The sequence below is a fragment of the Diceros bicornis genome, assembly GCF_020826845.1.
Source record: "Diceros bicornis minor isolate mBicDic1 chromosome 13 unlocalized genomic scaffold, mDicBic1.mat.cur SUPER_13_unloc_1, whole genome shotgun sequence".
Classification (NCBI taxonomy): Eukaryota; Metazoa; Chordata; class Mammalia; order Perissodactyla; family Rhinocerotidae; genus Diceros; species Diceros bicornis.
The window spans coordinates 14,452,907-14,476,071 of NW_026690866.1; positions in this window are offsets into that span (position 1 = coordinate 14,452,907).

Here is a 23,165-nt window from a genome sequence, read left to right on the forward strand (position 1 = left end):
TTCATATTTTTAAAATCCTTTTTTTAATATATGATTGAACATATACTTTTTGACTGCTAACCACCTTTTAGACCCTAAAGCTTTTTCCTTCAGATACGTGTACCATTATACACATTCATATATAAAAGTTTCATATTAGTTGTGGCTTTACTTTTGTGAGCACGTGTATGGACTATTGCTGACAATCCCCTTTCTTTCTTCGTCTATGTTCAGTGTTAGTTTCCTATGTCTTCGTGGAATGTAGAGTAACATTCAATATTGAAAAAGTGATTTAAGTAACTTCAGTATAGTATAACTGATATACGTAGCATTATCTCTGTGGTTCTATTTTTTTGTACTTCGCTTTTTTTCTTTTTTCCTAGTTATACCCCATTTAAAGTAATTTTTCTTATTAAACTTTTCTTCACTGTGTTGGATATATAGATCTTTTTCACATTCTATTTTAGATTTTTTTTTTTTTGCTGAGGAAAATTCGCCCTGGGCTAACATCCATGCCCATCTTCCTCTACTTTATATGGGATACCGTCACAGCATCGCTTGATGAGCAAAACATAGGTCCACGCCAGGGATCCGAACCCATGAACCTTTAGCCACCAAAGCAGAGCATGCAAACTTAACCACTACGCCACAAAGCTGGACCCTATTTTACTATATTTTTAATTTGAGAAATAAGAAGAACCCAGAATCTGAAGTCTTGTCTCACTGACTCCTGAATGTTAGATGAAAAATTAATTAGTATTTTACTTCTTTTCTTTTTCTCCAAATCCAGTGTCCCTAGGTATACATTAAGCATTAGGTCAAGATGGTTTTAAATTTTATGCAAATTCTTTAAAGTTGTCTGTATTTTGCATTTTTTATAAATCACATTAACACAAAGTACTTAGACAAATATTTTACTTTTTCAGTGTTCAATTCTTTGGTGTTGTGCCTTTTTTTGAAACCCGTCATCCTCAAACTTGATTAAGGATCTGAATGATCTGCAGGGCTTGTTAAAACACAGAATGAGTGCTGGACCCCACCCCAGATATTCTGACTCAGTAGGTTTCGGGTGAGGCTGAAAGACTGGCATCTCCAAATTGTGATTGGAAGCTCCCATGCATAATATTCCTTATTTTTTTTCATTTCACAGGCAGTAAAATCCGTGTCTCAGTGTGAGGGCTGTCCCTCCCCAATCCTTTGATTCTTCACAGGTGTTATGCCACAATAAACTTCTTGTACTCCTCACTCCACCTCAGTAATTGGAGGCCCCAACTGACACGTGAAAGTTCTTCATTTTTCCTCAGAAAGGGGTGCTTTATTTTCAGAAAAGTCACACAATCTGCAATAAGTTTAATATGGATGCTGCTCTCTGCTCTTTAGAGATTGCAATGTATTTTTACAACACCTGCACCATTCTTCCTTGTTCTCAGCATTTAACGCTCTAATATTGGAAACACATGGGGCTTTTGGACATTCTGGACATTCTCCCTTCTTCAAGTTTAATTGATCATATCACATCTGAACTAAGTTGAACTACATTTGGCCGTATCATGGCTTGTCACATGACCATCAGGTATACGTATAGTATGTGTGCACCTCACAGAAACAGAATGGTCCTCGAGTGTGTCTCTCAATGATTCTTCTCCTAAAGTTTGATTAAATATGTTCTAAATAGAGATTCTCAGTTTAAGTTTAATGTACCTAATCCATACATACATTACTGGTCTGTAAAATTTTCTATATCATAAATTTATTTTGTTGCATAGCATGTAAATTATTTTTATGCCCCCAAGCTCACACATTTGATTATAAAATTTATTTTCTTTTCAAATGAAAGAACGAATTTCCATTAAAAGAAAGGAATCTAATGGAGTACACAAAAGCATGAAATACTATGAGTATGGAGGACTAGATACCTTGAAGAGGTTTCCCTCCACATAACAATATCTTCCATAAAATATAATTTTATTGCATTCTTGACTTCACATGAAGTAAGCCAAATCTCAAAGGACAGAAGAAGGAAACTGTAAGCACTAGACACATTTGGATTCACCCAGTGGTCAAAGGTCAGTACGCTCCTCTAATGAAACGATTTGTCTTTGTGTCACAAGTGACTTGAGGGAATGAATCTGGGAGTCACAGATTAGTTGTGAGTCAGACAAAAATGTCACTTAGCTTCGTGTCAGCTCACACCACTGTGAGCCGAAATCATTGACATTCGTCTCCGGAGGAAAAGATCTAAACTAAAGCCTTACATTCTGTACACATTAAAATCATACAATAATGAGCTCATAATCAAAGTTCACCAAACAAATATGAAATACATGCCATTGTCGATAAGTGTCATCAACACATAAGAAAATTAAAAATAAAACAATAGATTTAAACAGTGAAACCTCAAATATTAGATTTACCAACTTCAAGATATAAAATAACTGTGTATAAACTGTTTATAGAAAATGGGACCAGAAAAATTGGAATAACAAAATCAAACAGGAGACTCTAGTAATTATCTGACATATTTGGCAAAGGGCTTTATAGAACTTTTAGAGATGAAAAAGACATAACTGTTGAGTTTTGAAACTCCATAGATAGGTTCTACAACAGAAGAGAAAATACAAAACTAAATTGAATTCTGAAGGAAACAGAATGCAGCAGAGAAAGACAAGGAACTAGAAAACATGACAGATAAGGTAGATATGGAGATGATGAGAGAGAGTAAAGAAAAGGAGACATAAAATATTGTGCAACAAAAACGAGTCATGAGAGTAAAACTGAAAGTTAACGGGTCTATAAATTTCTCAGGATATGAGCAATTATATCCACTTCAGGCAATCTGAGCTGGTGGTAAAATAGAAGTAGAGAATATAACTCTCACCCAAATAGAGGAGATACAATAGAATATGGAAAACAAGTATAAATCAATAAATTTTAACGGAAATAACATAATAAAACTTGTGGAAAAAATAGAAGGAAAACATATAGATAGTGGGGGCAAAACAAGGATATAAATAATCACAATAAATGTAAATGGAATAAATTCTCTTGTTAAATACAGATTGTTAAATTTGATGGGATAATGACTAATGTAGCTGTGTCATGTTTACAGGACTTGTGAAAACTAAAAAACATGGAAAACTAGAAATTCAAAATAGAATAGAAGATATAAAGATATGCTGGGAAAATACCAATCAAAAATCAACGCAGGGTCGCTATAATAAAATGAGATAAAACAGATGAGGAAAAAAGCATCATTAGGAATTAAGTGTTTAATTCTCACTGGTATGTAAGTTCAACTGATCATGAAGATATAGCCGTTGTTATACTACACGTGATGCCATGAGAAGATAATATAGCCTCAACTAGGAAAGGAAGGAGGAGAAGTAAGAGGAAGAGAAGGAGATGGAGGAGAAGACAAGAAGAAAAAGAAGGAGGTGGAGGGGTAAGTATAGGAGAAGGAGGCAGAGGAAGGGGAGAAGTAGAAATAATATATATTCATAGTGAAGAATTTCAACTTTCCTCTGAGACAACGAATAACATATATCTATAAATAGAGTATTTGAAAAACAAATTAGCAAGTTTGATTTAGTGGATACACATCGAACCCTATACCCTACAAGTGAAGAACACCTATTCTTCACAAGCACACGGGGAGCATTAACAAACAGTGAGCATGAACTAGGGTACTGATCAATCCTCAAATAATAGAACACTTGAAATAAGTACAAGTGACTGCTTCATTTATTCTTGATGGTCTTACAGATCCCAGGCAATAGAAATGCAAAGAATTTTCTTACTCATAGGAGTTATTTGTGTGTAGAAAGTCTGTAGAAAAGATGAAGACAATATGGGCTATCAAGAATAGGTACCGTTAAAGATGTTAATGATTAATTTTAATTTAATATTTTTTAAATAAGAAATGAATGAAAAGCTTTCTAAACTTTACAATGCTGTGTCTCTTAGATTCCTAAGTGTTTCTAGTCCTTTGATTCCATCTAGATTCTTTCAATTGTTCCTGCCTGTTGATGATTCCTCCTTCATTGGATCTTTGAAGTTCACCTTAGTTTCCTGGTTTTTGATGGCGGCAGATGCACAGGTTTGAGGGGGCGGAGGCTTAGGCAATTTGATTGACAGCTTTCTGTTGCACCATTCTCAACCTGCACATGTCATGCGTCTATGCCTGTCACGTGTATTTCAGTTGCAATTACTCTTCCTCCCCAGGGCTAACTCCAATCTCATGCTAATATTGTTGCCCTTCTAAGAAGGAGTTAATAGTGTGCTCATAAAAACAAACATTTTGCCTCCAGAACCAAAGAGCCATTTACAAATCTACTCTGAATGTGATCTGTTTTTCCATTCATTGTACTTACTTTTGTGTACTTAACCAGCTTCCTTCATGAGTGTGGAATTCACTAAGGACCTTCCACAGCTAGAGTCAGGTTATTTTCTTTAGTTATAAATTATAAGGCTTCAGGAAAGCCATTAATTTTCACAGACGTTCGAGTCAATAGCAAATTCCTTTTAATGAAGTCATTGTATTGCATTTTAAGGAAATCATTTTGAGTATTTTCCCTAAGGATCCCTACCACTCTATGCATGTTTCAGTACAAGAACTACCAGTATATTCTGGCCTTGGATTTTGCCATTGAGGAAATCAACAGGAACACTCATATTTTGCCCAACATGTCTGTGGGATTTGATCGCTATAATGCCCTGCCCAGTGAACAGAGGACATTGGAGAATTCCCTGATTTGGCTCTCAGGGTTGGGCAAGGACATCCCTAATTAAGACTGCAGGAGAGAGAGCAAGTCTCTAGAGGTCCTTACAGGAACCACATTGACAATTTCTGTCCAGATTGGAACAGTGTTGGAACTGTACAAATTTCCACAGGTAAGGCTGGGTGGGATGGGGAGAGATAAAACCATGTCTCCTTTGGTGCCATTCTCAGGTGTCTAAATAGGAGGAGAGGAGGAGACTGGGTTTGTGCATGTCTCAAAGGATATGATCTCAAAGGGTACGTGTACAGGACCTTGGTGGGGTACGACATTTCCTTTCTTTGGAGTAGAGAGTAGGTTGAGGGGCATGGAGACAAAACAGTTTCTTGGAAATCTACTGATCTTATTTTCTAGAAATCTTTCAGGGAGTGGAAAATGATTAGAAAATGAAATGAGCTATTGTCCCCTTCTACCACTTCCAGGTGTTGCTGAACAGCCTTCAGGACTGAGAGTGTGGTTTTTGCCAATCCTCGTCCTCATATTGCTTCCAATTGTCTTTCATTTTAGCTTACGTATGGTCCTTTTGATCTTATCCTGAATGATTATGAGCAGTTTCCATCTCTCTATCAGTTGGCCCCCAGGGACACATCTCTAGCCATTGGCATGGTCTCTTTGCTGCTTCATTTCAGTTGGACCTGGGTGGGGCTGGTCATCTCGGAAGACAAGAAAGGTGTTGAGTTTCTCTCAGAATTGAGAGGAGAGATGGACCGGAATGGAATCTGTGCAGCCTTTGTGGAAATGATCCCTGTCGCTGAAAGGTCATATTCCTCAAGGACCTGGCCATATGATTTGCAAGTAGAGGAAACAGAAGTGAATGTGGTTATCATTTACGGAGAAACCGACTCTCTCGTAAGCTTGAGCTTGTCTACTTGGGAGTATTTAGTGATATGGATAGTCTGGGTCACGACATCACAGTGGGATTTTATCCACAGTGAGAGAGATTTCATCCTTGACTCATTCCATGGGACTCTCATTTTTTGACACCACCCTAGTGAGGTTCCTGGCTTTGAATATTTTATCCAGACAGTTAAGCCTTCCAAATATCCAAAAGACATTTACCTCACTAGGTTGTTGTACCCCTTTATTCCTTGCACCATTTCTGACCCTGACTGTAAAACACTGGAGAATTGACCACCTGATGCCGCCTTGGGATGGTGGCCTTGGCAGATTTTTGACACGATCATGACTGAATGGAGTTACAATGTGTACAATGCTGTGTATGCTGTGGCCTGGAGCCTTCATGAGATGCTTCTTCAACGTGCAGAAATTCAGCCAATGGGAAGCGGGTAAGATCTGGTGATTTCCACCTGGCAGGTAAAGTCTCTTCTGCATAACAGCATGTACACTCGTAAAAGTGACGTTCTTATGGGGCTCCACAGGTGTTCATACCAAGCAGTTAGGATTCTTTCTCCAAGAAAAGCACAGGAGATTCTGTACTTGTTTCACTCCCTAGGAGGTAAATCTAGTCTTGTGTTGTAAGTCATCAACAAGAAGGTTCTAGTGGCAAGGAGGAAGTGGGCTATGAGTCAATATCAATGCTTTGTGTTACAAAGGATCCCAACATCCTGCATGCCTAATGTTTCAATAGGGATTATCCAGCCTTCTCCCATGCAGCTCCTTAATGACAAGAAGACAACTTGTCCTTTCCGTGCCTATCTGGTGCTGAACATCATGGTGAATACTTTATGTAAGTGATCTCATTTAATTCTGCAACCACTTTAGGTATTGCTAACATCATTTTGCAGATTGATGGTCTGGGAAAATTCAGAGAGTGCATGAGCTTGGCTAGATTGGACTTTGTACTTGAGATTTGTCTGAATCCTATCACCACTGATCATCTTGATATTCTTGTCCTTGGGCATTTTCTCTTGAAACTAACTGATATATTAGAAACATTATGATATTGTAGTTCTCCATATGCTTTCATTTGCTTTACTTCATTGGATACTTGTAATAAAGTTACATTATGAAACAAGGATTACAGACAATGAAAGGCTTTCCCCATTTCAGGGTTTTTCTCTTTAACACCCGGGCCCACTTCACCACAGGATGATGTGTCTCTTTTAGCGGCACCCCTTTCTGAGGAACATAGAATTTAACAACCTTGCTGGTGACTCAGTGAATTTGGCCAAAGAAGGAAAATCAGATTCAGAGTACAACCTTCTCAACTTTTGGAATTTTCCAGAAGGTCTTGGACTGAAGGTGAAAGGAGGAGAATATTCCCCACGTGCTCCACGCGGTCAGGAATTGTCTTTATCTGAGGAGGTGATTGAGTGGGGCACAGGAATTACTCAGATGTGTTGAACCCAATCACAATTACTCACACCACACATGAATAACCAAAATCTTGTTGGGATTTTGTGTCCCCTCAGAGCTTCATAAAGGGCCACATATGGGAATTTAACAATTCACTTCCAACTGAAGTAATTTTTTCTTTTACATATAATCCAAGATCGAAGCAAGACCTTCACAAGAAAAAAGATTGCAAGTTGCTGAAGGTTCAGAAGGTTGTTAGTAATTTTTAGGAATAATTTTTTTTTTAAAAATTAAGTTTTGTACATGTTTTTTAGAGATAATGTTTTGCACATTTAGTACACTACAGTATAGTGTAAACATAACTTCTTTATGCACTAGGAAATCAAAAAAATTGTTGTGACGCGCTTTATTGCAATATTTGATTTTTTGCGATGCTCTGGAAACAAACCCACAATACGTCTGAGGATTACCAGTGTTTTATATCATACAGTAAGCATGGCATCCAACCAAAGAATTGGATTTAGATATTTCAATCTCCAGTTTGTTCAGGCCCAATACTCTAAAACTCTCTAGTTACTGGAAAATTAGGTAAAAGTCATAGCTGTTACCAAGTGTTATCTGATTTTCTCCAGACTCCACACTCTGTATGCAGTGAGAGTTGCAGTCTGGGATTCAGGTAGAGCCCTCAGGAGAGCAAGGCTGCCTGTTGTTTTGACTGCATTCCCTGTCCACAGAATGAGATTTCCAATGAGATAGGGGAGTATATGCCTTGCAGTGATTTTCTCCACTTCTATTTTTTTTTGAAGTGAATCATTTGTCCTGAGCTAACTAACATCTGTTGCCAATCTTCCTCTTTTATTATTGTCCCCAAAACTCTAGTACATAGTTGTATATCCCAGTTGTAAATCATTCTAGTTCTTCTATGTGAGCTACCACAACAACATGGCAATTCACAAAGAGATGGTGTGGTTCCATGACCAGGAAACCAACCTGTGCCACCGAAGCGGTGAGCACTGAACTTTCACCACTAGGCAATCAGGGCTGGCTCTCCACCTCTGTTTTGTATGCACCGTTCTCCCAAAGAAACGGAAAAGCTCTGGATGAGGACTGCAGAGTCCAAATGTTTCCTTCCTCCATTTAGTAATTTAACTTTTATAGCCAAAAAAGCTCACTTTTTTATCACTTCCACCCAAAATGATACACTCTCTCTCTACCTTGAACTACCTTGCTTGACTCATTTTAGGATCATTGCAGGCATTATCATCTCAAGGAAACCCTTTCTGACCACTCTACAGTAACCTAACTTAAATCTCTCGCATGGATTCTAACACATGGTATTGTAAGTCCTTACTTTTCAGCTTCTTTAAAGCTACGTTTAGATCACATTGAACAAATCCTTATTTTTCCAGTGTCTGGTGCTGTTCTTGGCACAAAGCAGGAGCTCAGAAAGGTTGTGTTTGATTTAAGAAGTAAGTATTTTCATGGTATGCAATGTGCTTACGGTACAGCTTCCTTCAATGAGTACATACATCTTGGTCTCTGATGTCCTAGAGTTCACAGGTGAGTAGGGGAGACAACAGGCAGTGAGGAGAATTCAAGGTGGTGACATAGGGCTGCAATATAGGTACACAGAGCCCCATGGGATGAAATAAGTGATAGTATATATGTTTGTGGGTAGGGAAGTGTCATGGACTTCTTCATAGAGTCAGTAGCATTAGTATTATATCAGACTAATGAAGGTGGAATAAATTCTTGGTAGAATTCTTAGACATGGCAAAAAATGGCAAATTAGTTCTGCATTAAATATTCTAGGAAGCTGAGAAAAGGTTCAACATGACTAGAACCCAGACAATGTGGGTTTGGGAGTTGGGTCATGAAGTAGAAGAGGGACAGAAAACCAACACTGAAGATTTTTCATATCATAATTAACATCTTGGTATTACTCATATTTTATGATATTAAATGGTGCAATGCTGGTATCCCCACAATGGTGGCATTTTTCTCATTTTATTTTTGTGATTGATATGAAGCTTAATTTCACAACATCTTTTGTATCATTTCAATTTTTTTTTGAAATGTACTGAGATTGATGATATAGTCTGGCATATAGTCAATTTGGATATAGCTTTCATGTGCACATTTGGCACATGGTAATTTTGGGAATGTGTTCCATATGCCCATCTAAAGAACACTAAGTCCACTAACTTCAATATCTACATGCTTGGAGGTTAACAAATACATTTGTAAACAACCCATGATTAATGAGTAAACTACAATGGAAATTAGAATGTATTTCCAATTAAAAATACTATTCATTAAATCTTATGGGGTGGAATTAAAACTATTCTTAGAGAGAAATGTATAATCCTAGATTATATATATTTATATATTACTGTGTATAATATAGAAAGGTTGAAGTTCTCAGTTCTAAGCATTCATCACAAGCTAGAAAAGAGCAGAAAATTAAACACAAAGAAAATAGAACACACAAAATGATAAATATTAGAGGAAGATTTCACAAAATAAAAGACAAACATCGAAAGGATAAATAAAACTAAATTAGATTCTAATAAATGACAAATATACTCAATAAAATCCTAGTACTAGTGTTCAAAAAAAGAGAAAAATCGCAACAAAAAGAAATACGAAGGCTTAAAAGGGAGTAATCTGTGCAGATCATATGGAAAATTTTTAACATGAAGAAAACATAAATAACATCATGATGATACAATGAAAATTTAGAGGAAATTCACAAATTTCCAGGCAAATAAAAGTTACCAAACTGTCTCAAGAAAAATTGAAAAATCTGAATAATGTCATATCTATTAGAGAAATTGAGCCCATACTTTAAAACATTCCTACAAAATATTATTGTAGGCTATTTATTTGGTACAAAACTGATGAATTCTACCAAATATTCAAGAAAGAAATAATACACATCTACTCAAACTCTTTCAGAGAATAGGAAAAACAGAAAACTTTTTAACTCACTTTGAGAGACTAGCTTAACATTGGTACCAAAATCTAACAAATTCATTGCAGGACAGGAAATTACAGGCCACTCTCTTTCTTTGATTAAATTCATTTATCCTAAAAAAAAAATCAAATCAAATCAACCTTCAAAATCTAGCCATATTTTATAAGAAGGACATATCATGACCAAATTAAGTTCATGCAATGTAATTCAGGACACTTCAATGGAAGAATTAAAAAGTTGATTTTATCTTCAGATGATATTAGGGTATAAAAGTAAACTCCATATAAATTAATGCATTAACTCAGTTTAGTGGTGGCTGAATACAAGGTTAATATACAACCTTTTGCTTCCATCTACCACTCATAAGGCATTCCAATGTTTAATTTTAAAAAATGACATTTACAACATATTTAAAGTATGAAGGACATAGAAATAACTTTAATGAGAGTTTCAAAAGATTTCTGTCCATAAAGTTATAGAATGGCATTTACAAAAATAGAGGAAGACTGAAAGAAGTGGAAGGATAAACCAAGTTCATGACTGAACAGACTTAAAATTCTACAGATATGAAAACTGTCCAAATTAATCTACAGCTTCCACAAAATTGCAGTTAAAATGCTGACCTGTTCTGTGGAAATTACAATTGATAAAATTCTTATGGAAATTATAAAGGAGAAACTTAGCTAAGAAAATCTGGAAGACAAAGAATAGAGTGGGAGGACTTACTCTACCTTATATCAAGTATGGTAGCATCACAATAGAGGAGGTTCGTCAAGAGGATAAACAAGAAAATCAATGGAACCAAATGGTAAGTTCAGATACAGACTGCTTATATAGGGACTCATGTATAGACGACTGATTTACAAGGAAACACTGAGGTGGAGTGGGAAAATGAAAGCCTTTTCAATAAACCATGTTGGGTAAATTGGCTGTCTTCATGGAGAAGACAATGACTCGCCAACCCTAACTCACACCATCCACAGAAATCATTATCAGGCAGATTGTAGTTCTAAACGTGAAAAGTTAGACATTTTAAAGGGACTTAAAGAGGAAGGAGCAATGTCCCTGTAGAAGGAAAAAGCGTGTATCGATACCTGCAGGGATGAGTGGGCACGGAACAGTTTCAGAACCACATGAAGATTTGGGAATCTTAAAAATCAGAGCAGAGGTAGTAGAGGTAGGCAAGACCAAGGTTATACAGTCTTTTTGGTCTTCCCAAGGGTCTGTGAGATTTTTTAATGGAGGATAAACATGATTCCACTTACATGTAGAACTATCACTTGTGATGCAGGACAAGGGCAGGGAACCAGAGTAGAAAGTTCTTGTGATAACATAGGAAAAATAGACTAAAATCTTAACAGAACTGGTGGAAGTGAAATCAAGATGAAATGTACTGGAGATCATTTTAGATGGTAGAAAGGGTCTCATTTTGAACCTTCCTGGGAGTGAGGTCTATGACTTGGTCATCTCTGTTTCCCTAGAATGTAGCATATTATCTGTCTCGTGGAAGTTTTCCAATTACTGCTTGCTCATTGAATGAATAAATCTAGGCCATAGCTTACAGTGGTATAGCTCAGAGAGACAGGGATGACTTTTGTTTTTTTCTGAGAAAAAGTGCTTTCATGAATATGCAAAATCAATACTGAGAAGGATAATAGCTTTGTTTACTTAAGTATAAAGAAGATGGGCAGTATTAACTGGTAACGGTGCTCTGCAGAGCATTCTGTTATTTGGTGCCTGGAGCAACAATGGAAGACAATTGGCTAAACTTACCCAATGCCTTCTTTGGGAGCATGCGAATAAGTGAGAGTAACTGAACCTGGGCTGAGGACACTTTACATCTCTCCCCAGGCATGGATCAGTGTGTGAAGTGTCCAGATCATCAGAACGCCAATAGAGACCGAGATTGCTGCCTCCAAAAAGCTGTGACCGTTCTGGCTTACGAGGACCCCTTGGGGATGGCCCTGGCCTGCACAGCTCTGTGCTTTTCTGTCATAACTGCTGTGGTCCTGGGTGTCTTTGTGAAGCACCAAGAAACTCCCATAGTCAAGACAAATAATTGGACTCTCAGCTACATCCTGCTCCTCTCCCTCACCCTATGCTCCTTCTCTTCATTGGTCGTGCCAACACAGCCACCTGCATTCTTCAACAGATCACGTTTGGAGTTGTTTTTACTGTGGCTGTTTCCACTGTCTTGGCCAAAAATATGATTGTGGTTGTGGCCTTCCAGGTCAGCACACCAGGGAGAAGGATGTGGCAGTGATTGGTGTCGGGGGCACCTAACTTCATCATTCACATCTGCTTCTTTATCCAGCTGAGTCTCTGTGGGATCTGGCTGGGAACCTCTCCTCCCTTCATTGACACAGATGCACACTCTGAAGACGGCCACATCATAATCGTGTGCAACAAGGGCTAGGTCACTACCTTCTACTGTGTCCTGGGACACCTGGATTCCTTGGCCCTAGGCAGATTCACTGTGGCTTTCCTGGCCCGGAACCTGCCTGACACCTTTAATGAAGCCAAGTTCCTGACGTTCAGCATGCTGGTGTTCTGCAGTTTCTTGGTCACCTTCCTGCCCATCTACCACAGTACCAAGGACAAGGTCACGGTGGCCGTGGAGGTCTGCTCCATCTTGGTCTCCAATGTGGGTCTATTAGGCTGCATCTTTGCTCCCAAGTGCTACGTTATTTTCCTAAAGCCAGAGAGAAACACAGCAAAAGTGTTAAGGAATAAAACATATTCAGGGAGAAAATAATCGAAATGTAAGTTATTTTCATAGGTCACAAGAACTTGCATACACTTGAAAAATAAACTATCACATTTTTCCAGACCCAATTTAAGTACCAATTAACTTACCTTACCTCTCCAGTTAACAATTTGCTTTACGTTTCTTTTGGCTTTGTACAATTTTCCTCGGGCATTCAAATGAACCAATACACCAACATTCATACTAATTCTCCTCTAAAATTATGTGTGAGAGATTGCAAAAATGGCCACACATTAGTCCTCTCCCTCTGTCTTTTTGGTCATAGCATCCCACGTTGACTCTGGGTAGAATTGGCATTGTAACTTGCTTTGGCCAATGGGATATTAGTCAATGACATGAGCAAAGGCTTGACAAACACTTGCTCGTTATTGGTAATTGTCCTTCTCTGGCTGCCCTTGGGAAGCCTGAAGCCATCAATATGTGAATGAGTCTAGATAGACTACACATCTCCCTCACTCCAGGTGGCTTCAAGTCAACAATCAGGTATGTGAGTAAGGCCGACCTAGACCATCCAATCCCAGCTGAGCCACCAATAGGTCCAGATCAAAATAACTGCCCAGTTAACCCACAGAATCTTGAGAAAAAATAAACTGTTCTTATTTGAAGTCACCAAATTTTAGGATGGTTTGTTACACATCAGAAACTAACTGATACATTCTGCTACCATTTAAATATGTCCTCTCATTATTTGTGTAATTATCACAGATGTCTATTTCTTTATCTAATATCGTAGACTGGAATATTGTTCTCTAAAGTCTCTGAAAGAAAATCAGAGACCACATCATGTTCCATTTTACTTTTTCTCTTTCCTCTTTTCAACCAGACATCTTTAAGCATATATATTAAGATTATCTTCACTAATTTTAAGATTATGGATTTTCTTCTATATTCTCATCCACCACTGTTATACGTGGGGGTTTATTTTAATTGTAGCCCTATAATCCATTTGGAATGATTTACTCGTGAATAATGTTAGTTGATGTTCCAGTGTTTTATTTTACATATGGATATCATTTAGTTTATAAAAAAAATTGCATCATTTTAAAAGTTGATTTGAAGTATATGGATACTGAATAATGTTTGGAAAACTGATATCTTTGAAACACTGTTTTCAGTCACAACTATAGTATATCTCTCCATTTAATCAGAGATTTAAAAGCTTTGTATCTCTTTATAATCTTCTTCATATAACTAATGTGTAGTTCCAATTATTTTAACTACTTATCTTAAAGAATTCATTACTCTTATGAGTGGAATAATTATTTACATGTTCAAACTAATTCTTGCTCATATAACAGTATTTTTGATATTTCATATAGGAATCTAGCTTCCTTTCACATTACTCCACTTATTTACCAATTCTAAACTTTATAAGTTATGTCCCACTAAAATAATAGATTTTCTCTTCTTCTATAATATTATTTACCTGTTATTCTTTTGATTCTCATTTTTTTCATGACTGTGCTTTCCAGTGCCACACTGAATCACACTAGTGTTTGCCAGGAGCATTTTCTCTTCTTAAGTGTAGCGTAAACCTCAGATAATTTCCTTGTCAGGGCAGACCAGGCATCTAACAGAGAGAAAGTATAAATGTGAAGGGGAATCATTTCTAGCTGGAAATCAACAGACTTGCTTCTCTTGGCTGTTTGGAGCTGGAGATCTTATGACAACGTGGCCAGCTGAGAATCAGAGGATCTCTCTCTAGTCTCAGTAATTAGTCTTGGTCAAATCGCTCAACCTCTTTAGACCTCATTTTCTTCACCTGTAACATGAAGAGTAGGACGAGTCTTTTTGAGTTCTGAAATCCAGTGACAACAAGATACCCTTTACCCACATGCACTTGACAATGACCAGAGAGAGTTTTTAGTTTTCTTCCGCATCAACATTATTATCCATATCACCACTTAAAGACATATCAAATGTCTACTTTTGCATGACACTGATAAAACAGGTTCCATACCTAATCGCTGTTCATTGGGATAACAAATCTATAGTTAATTGTTTAGAGGTAAGTATAGAGATGGGCCCTGCTGGAACCAGCAATCAATGGGCCAAAAAAAGCTTGCTTTATTTTACAATGAGGCTGTGGAAACATTCCCTAATACACCAGAATTCTTCTGTACTTAGAAAGTATGAAATAAATGGGAGCCTTGAATCCATGGTTACGAGCTAATAAGGATATGATTTTTAAAATTTTGTTAATGATGCCATTTGTCTGCTATGGGCTGTTCTCTGGTGAGTAAAGAGCAGATGTATTCAAGGCCACTTTCATTCCTTTAATAAATATTTACTCAGCGCCTACCACTTGCTGCAAGATAGCAGTGATCTACCCTAAGAACATTTACATTCTAGTAGGTTGACACAGACCATAAATAAAAAGAGAATCTTGAGGTGATCAATAAAGTTACATATACGTCAAACTTTTTTCATTCTGGACTATTTTTCACCCTTTCCCTTCTTTGACTGTTTCCCAGAACTCTAAGCATGGACTTGAAAACCCAGAAAGCATTGGTCCCAAGTTTCTTCTCACAACACCCCTGTTTCAAAGACGTAGTGTTTATCATCTGAGTGTATGTCTCTTTAAGACTAAGTTCCTATGAATCAGCATTATTTCATCACCTTCTTGAGATGACAGATGATATTATGAAGGGAAAACAAAATATCATATTGAATTTATACTCCAAATGACGTGTCCTCTCTAATTGTTTTATATAATGTGGTGTGATTTGGGGCAAGTCTGTAACTCCTTCAGAGACAGTGGTAATAATACCCTGAAAAGCATTCTATAGACATTAAATGAAACAAATTATGAGAAACTGCTTTGTAAATTGCAAAGCAATCTATTTAAGCTTATTTTTTCTACCAATATTTTCATTTATCCAATCCTTTTTGACTCTACACAACCTGCCTAGACTTTTATCATTTATTCAACAATAATAATAGTTCAAAATAGTTGACTATTAGAAATTTCATATGGTTCAACTTAATTAATAGGGCATCACAATATTTAATTTGGTTATAATTACAGTTAAATTTTTCATGTTGCCTTACCACGTGCCAGGAACATTCTAGGCATCTGACATGTATTCAATCATTTAATCCTCACATCAAAGCTATGACGACAATACTATTAACCTCTATTGTATGGTTGAGGAATATTAGAGGTTATATAATTGTCCAAGGTCACACAGCTGGAACCCAGGCAGTCCACCTCCAAACTCTCATTTAGAGATCCACTAGAGTTCATGGCGCCTACATCGTAAAAGGTTCACCCTGGTATCTCTTTGGCCAATAGACCAGAGGGAACTAAGCAAGAAAGCACATGGCCACTGAAATGATCCAGGCAAGAAATTCTGAATACAGGATTTCCTTCCTTTTTAAAGCTGAATAATATTCCATTGTATAGATGCCCCAGATTTTCTTCATCCTTTCACCCACGGATTCACAATTAGGTAGTTTCCATCTCTTGGCTATTGTGAATAATATTGCAGTGCATTTTGTCAGACGATTTCCTGGCACTTAGAGAGTTTGAAAAAATTCTTCTTATACACATTAGTTACTGTAATGAACTACCTTTCTAAATGTCTAAAGTTTAAATATTTGTCATTCTACAGAAATATCTTGCCTAATCATGATTTGTGTTGTTATCAGTTCATGAATGATCTAAGATTTTTGGACAAAAATTTGTTATAATAGCTTTTTTTTCATGTATTCAGGAACCTGGCATAATATGGGTATTCCCTGATTCTTGATTTTTAGTAGAGTTTTCTAGTAAGCCTTTAGGATAGGAAGTGTCTTCCTAGATGTGAGACAGAGAGCAGAAAAATAATAAAAATGATAGTTATATTTAATAATATCAAAAGGATATAAAACTGTCGCTTTGTTAAATTGTTTGTACACACCCTTTGCTTATTTGTAAGAATGGCACATATCATTTTATTAATGAAAAGAAAATTCAATAAACAATTTTAACATAAAACAAGATCTATTGAGAACTTATATGAAAATTTTAGCAATGTGCTGTCACCAATTTCCTCATCTGCAAAATGGAGATAGATAATACCATCTTCCTTATGGGTTGCTGTGAAAATACTCAAGAGTAATGTACGTAATATTCTTATCACCATGTTGGTGGGAAAGTGATGCCCCATTCATTTTTCCGCCTGTATGATGACAGCTTTTTTTACGCTTGAAGTCTGTAGTTTTCAAAATATGTTCTACTGTTGTAAAGTGAATCCTTTTTACAAACTCTTTCTAGAGTTAGATGATCCCTTTGGAATACAAATTCAGGGTCCTGTGTGTGTGTGTCTATACGCACATCTCTCAAATAATACTTCAAGCCTTATAATGAAAAGCTACCTTCCCCACTCTTGACTCTGGTTCCAAAAACAACTTCTTTAATTTTCTGTTTGAAAATCTATATTTCTAAATTAGCTACTCATACAGCATTTTCATTTTTCAGCTTTTGACTATTTATTCTTTCGTTCTTCTCTGAAACAATCAGCATGCAGAGTTCTTACATATGTTAAAAACATAATTCCCCTTGCCCAATATAACTATTTAATGAATTAGGATAAATCAAAATTCAATGTCTACTGTTTTATAAGTGTTTGCCATTTTATAGCATATGAATCTTATCCAGAGATGTGCTACGTCAGATGTTTTGAATACATTTTCTTTCTCACTTTTTCCTTTGACCTTTTAAATGGGAAAATTCTCTTGTTTCTTTGTTGTCTTCCTCTGGATTCATCACTGGTTCATCTCCTTCCACCGGAAATTTAAATCTCTTTCCAACAACTTCTGATGCATGAGACAATTCATGGGTTTAGGTTTTGCTTGGGGACATCCCTCTTGGGCTTCAACATATACACAGGCCCACATATGCACAGTATGTCTGTAAAGATAGAGGAGAAAAGGATGCTTATCTCTGTGCAAAAGGACTGGGAGACTGTGGTAGAGTGAGACTATTTTACTGACTTTGCACCACTCTTTGAAGTTTTCCTATACGTGTATCTACGACGTAGTGGTCTCCATCCCCCCAGATTTTTAAAATTAAAATAGCGTTATATCCTGATCTACTGGCTTGGGACAGCAAATTGTAGAGAAATGTGAATATATGATCCAATTTTTAAACGAAGTTAAGAAAAGCAAACCCGCACAAAAAATTTATAATTTTAAATATGGGCACATCATTCTATGAGTCTGTGTAAAGGTGGGGAAGGGAGTGAAGAAAAGCTGTTCAACATCCAGCTACCTGTACAGTCTAGGGTTCCAGGGAAAGCCGCACCTCCAGCACTGCCCCTGGAGCTCATTTCCTCTCCCTGTGAAGTTGGCCTGACTTATTCCAGCCCCACCCCTGCCTCTTCCCGCCCCTGGAACTGGTCTCCGCCCACAACGTTTGGGCCTGGCTCCGCCCACATCCTGGTCTCCGCCCACACCCTTGTCCCCACCCACAGCCCCGTCACTAGAGCTGGTTTCCACCCACAGCCCCGCCCCTAGACCTGGCCCCTGTCCCTGGTGCTGACCCAGCCCACGACCCGGCCTTTAACTCACTCTAGAAACTAGACATCTCCCCCGAGGCTGGGGTGCGTGGCCCCGCCCCGCCCCACAAGCTGCCTCAACCCGAAGTCCACAAACGTCTCTCCTCCCCGAACTTCCGTCCTCCCCGAATGCTCCCCTGAGACCAGAAGCGGAAGCGTGGGCGGCGCAGTGGATCGAGCGGGGGACATCGCGGTGTGTTCCGTCTTCTAGGCATAGATCAGTTTCTCTTGGACGTTCGGTCTCAGGGGCGGGGGTGCAGTGAGCGGTGGGCGGTCCCGGCTCGGGTAGGGGTCCAGGGAGGGGCCCGGGCTGCAGGAAGCCCCGTCAGGGACCAGCGTCCCTCCGTCCCCCCGCAGCTCCGTTTCCCCCGGGCTGTTCTCTCAGGGCCCCCGAGGCTGCTGTTCCTCCATGCTCCAGGTGCCGCCTTCCCCTCCTCAGAGTCCCCGTCACCATCCTCCGTGTGATTTTGTCCCCAGGGGGCTTATCCGCGTCTGCAGGCAGTGTTTGGGTTGTTACAAATTGGGGCGCTCCTGGCTTCTAGAGGGGGAGGCAGGAATGCTGCTCAGCATCCTCCAGGGCCCAGGACAGCCCGACGGAGATTTATCCGTCCCCAAATGTCTGTGGTGCCAAGGTTGAAAGACCTGCTCCAGGGCCTGTAAATCTCCTGAGCCCTGAATGAAGTGTGAAAATTGTTGACAAGTCAGCGAGTCACTAACAGGGTCCCTAAATCACAAGCTTGTTTAAAGGGTCCAGAGTCATCAAAAAGTCTCTGTCCAGCCAAGTGAGTTGAGCAACTCAAGTGCACACAGCACGAAGCTGCTTTCTCCCATCTTGGGGAGCAGGTGGCTGGATAGGAATTGGGAAAATCCAGTCACAGCCTACAGTTACAGTTAAATCAGTAAACACAAAAAAAGAAGAGTGAATGGTGTGGCCTTTCCATCCAACACCCTATAAAAGGCCTCAAAAGTTTGTTTGCCCTTTTTTTCCCCCCCTCAGACACGAAAAGCATCCGTGGAGCTCAAGTTTGAGGTGAAATCAGTCTCAGGGTCCACCTGTCTTCGCTGATCCATGGATTTCTGTGTGACCAGGTGACTACCCTGTGGACCAGGTACCAAGAGGTTCCAGCAGCCTCCGCTGTGCAGAAGACCTGTCACTGGAGTTTCCTGGGCTCGGCTTGTCACCACATGGAGTCACTGAGAGTGAGGGTATCTTGAGAAAAATTATTGATGTTTGATGGATTATATTCAAGGGAAAGATGGTAAACTGTGTGGTTCTGTGTGGTAAATATTTCAGTAAATATGGTTATATGCAAATAGGAACATATGAAACAAACTTAAATAACTGCAAATGTGTATTATAGTAGAAAATATAGATTTACTTGCATTGCATAATACTCAAAAGTCAGGATTAATATATATTATAAATACAGAAATGTTTTGCATTTGTATGTAGTATTAGAAGACATCCCATTAAATATTACCAGGGATACTCAGCAACATTCCTTAGAACCATTCATTTTGACTTCTAAAGTCCTATAAATGCTACACAAAAATTTGAAATATAGGAGCATTCAGGGAAAAAGATGATTGGAACTTCTTTGTATTTATAACAAATTTAAAAGTGAATTTGCCAGTAGCCAGATTTATTTTGACCATTTTTTTCTTTATGACATTTCAAATCATTTAGAAGAATAGTAAGCAACACTGTAGATTGAAGGGAAGGGCACTAGTCTCCAAAAAGACTGTCCTCACTACCTTGCCTTCTAAACGGAAATTAACTTTGTTTCTTGAAACTTTTCTAAAATAACGATCTGGTGATTCACGTTGCAGAGAATCTTGTTAAATAATTTTGTATTTAGACGTTGGCTTCTACTAATTCTGTGTGTGTGTGCCTTTTTCATTCTAACTTTCTTGTGACATTCTTGAGGGGAATGTGTGCTTGTCATGCAATAGATAGTCTCTGAGTGTATAATTTATGGTGACCAACCATCCTCGTTTATTCAGGAAAGAGGGGTTTTCCAGGACACTGGACGTTTAGTCTTCAAACCAGGGCAGTCCTAGACAAACCGGGATGGTTCCTCATCTCATGAGCCAGGCCCTGGGCCACATGCATGAAGACCTGCAGAACCAGAGAGAACTTGTCCCACCTCCATGGAATTTATATTGTATTTGGGAATTTGGATTTTAGACAGTTAATGATGAGAGTGATGTGGGAGTTTGTCACAAGGGGAATCAACCTGAGGGGCCAGGGAAGTCCTCTTGAGAAGGACTGATATTTAGCTAGAGTTGGAACTGGATTTAGCTAGTTGGAGGGTTAGACTGGATGAGGGTGTGTGAGTGTGTTCAAGAGAGCGTTTCGGGCAGAGGGACCCGCATGAGGACACCTCGAAGCAGAGAGCCTGGTGTGTCCATGAACTGAGAAGAGGGATGGCTGAGACGAGTCAACACAGGGGGAGGGGTGTGAGCCACACCGGTGAGGGGGAAACAGGCTGGACCAGATCAGGGATGAATTGGGACTCTGTTCTAAGACCAGTGGGAAGACTCTGGAGAGATGCGAGTAGAAGGATGATGTAATTAACGTTTGGTCTAAACACCGGGGTTAAAATGGACTTCATGGTTAAGAATGAAGACTTAAGAGGCATGATGGGAGGTGCTGGGAATAAGATTAGGAATAAGATGATTCTTCCCTACGCCTGTCTGAGGGCTGTGGAGTAGGAAATAAGTAGAAAGAAAAGACCTTAGAGTGTAGTACCGAGTGAACGTAACGGTACTTTCTTGCCTGCATGTGTCAGATGACACAGGGCACTGACTGTGCTCCTTGTTGCTCTCCGTGCAGACCTGCAGGTGTCCCCTCGCCCAGGTCTGTGTATTCACCCCTCTTTGCCACTCACATGCCCCCCTCCACATCCTAAAGGAGGTCAGGCCTTACTTGTGAGGGGGTTGTCTCACAGGGGAGACACCTAGGAGAGCCCCTGCAGGCATCAGAGCAGCCCCTTCAGTATCTCCCTCAGCCTCCTCCCTTCCCCTCTCTCGCCTTCCACACCCAGAAGGACCCCTGCTCAGTATTCCACATCCCCATGAGCTTACTCCCCCAGACTTGAGAAGGGTGGGGCGGCCACTGCGGTGGACATCATCTGCTCCTTCCACTCTGACACGCGCAGGTCCGGGGCTGGACAGAGAGTGACTCTACTGGGAGTTGAGCCATGAGACACAGGGCTTCTCCCACCTGGGTTCCTTCACCCTGGACTGGGACAGCCTCTACGTTCAGTGGTGAGGGGCTGTGATACAGCCATGCTGTCTCTCCCAGTCGGAGTTCGGTGTTGCCTCCTTTGCTCTTCAGTGAGCTGTGATCCATCTCTCTATCTTCCCAGTCTGGGTTCAGTCATGTCATCACTGTGTGATCACTGGGTCCAGCCACCTTCCATCTCGTTGCCTCCCCCCTGAACACCCCTCCCCTCTTCCCCTCTGCTTTCCCCTCTGCTTTTCACACAAAGGTCCCTACATCCTCCCTCTCCTTAATCCTTTATGATCACCCCAACTCTTGCTCAGCTCCTCTCGCCTTCTCGCCACAGGTTACACCTATGGAGCCGTGGCCCCGACTACAACCAGTGAGTATTTCTGGCCCTTATCTCCTGGGTCCCGTCCGCATTTGGGGTTGAGGAGCACATGTTCTCCTACACCTTCTGTCCTTGGTGAGGGAAGGACCTGGAAAGGCCCTAAATCATCCCTTCTCTCCCTCCTGGGTTCTGGTGGAGAGTCCCAGCCCAGGGTGAGAAAGCCTTAGACAGAGACATGTTCTCCACCACATTCTGAGCCCATGTGATTTTCACTTTAATTCTGCTAAAGCGCCGCCCTTGGTCCTCCTTTTCCACGTATCCCATCCATCTGTCCAGTTTTCTGCCCATCCATCTGTCTCTCCTCTGTGTTCAGTCTCTTTTGTTCACCTATCTCTATCTCTTGGGCTCCTCTCAACCACAGGCTTGCTCATCCCTCTACTCACACAGTCACCCGTCCCGTCACTCTCATTTATGCTTCATCTGTGAATGGTGGTAATGGGACAGTCACTGCTGGAGCCCGTGTGAACCTGGGGGCTCCTCCCACTCTATCCCTCCCTGAAGAGAGCCCTCGCCACAGCTCCCGAGCCAGCCACCACGTCCCTGCATACTTGATCATCACCTGTGCTACCAGAAGCCACCACAGGTATCGGGGGCCCCTTTTCCTTCCCAAGAGAAGTTCTCCAGCCCCACTCCGCCACCAGCCAGTTGTGATCCAGGAGCTGGGAAGCCAGGATGTGAAATTCTGGTTTTAGGGCAATCATTCTGATCACAAATATTATACCAACGATTCAGTCTAAGGCCAGCCCTCAGAGAGCCCCTAGTGTTTTGAAATTAACACACCATTATAATACAATGTGGGATGTTTCGAGGAGAGGCACCTGGCATAATTTGGAGTGGAATAGCTTGCTAGAGTAAGTTTCACGAGAATAGAGTCTTTAAGAATGTGTAGGAGGGACCCTGGTAAATAGAGGATGAAGGGTTTTCCTGGCAGAGGGGATTCCATGAGCAAAGGCTCCAGACAGAAACAACATGCCATAAGGGAGAATTGAAATGAATTTGCCTTGCGTGAAGCATGAAGTTTAACCCGCAGTAGATGGATAAAATGATACTGAAAGGTCAGCAGGAGCCAGATTGAGTAGAGCCTTCAGTCCCAGGTCAAGAAGGTTGAAATAAACACTGAAGGCCATAGGGAGCCAGGGGTGGTACTAGAGCAGTGGTGGCCTTAGTGAGGTATTCATTTCAGAAAGTTCTTCTAGTGGTCCATGTAGAACATCCTTTAGATAGAGTATCCAGTGAGCCTGCTGGGGTGTTGGT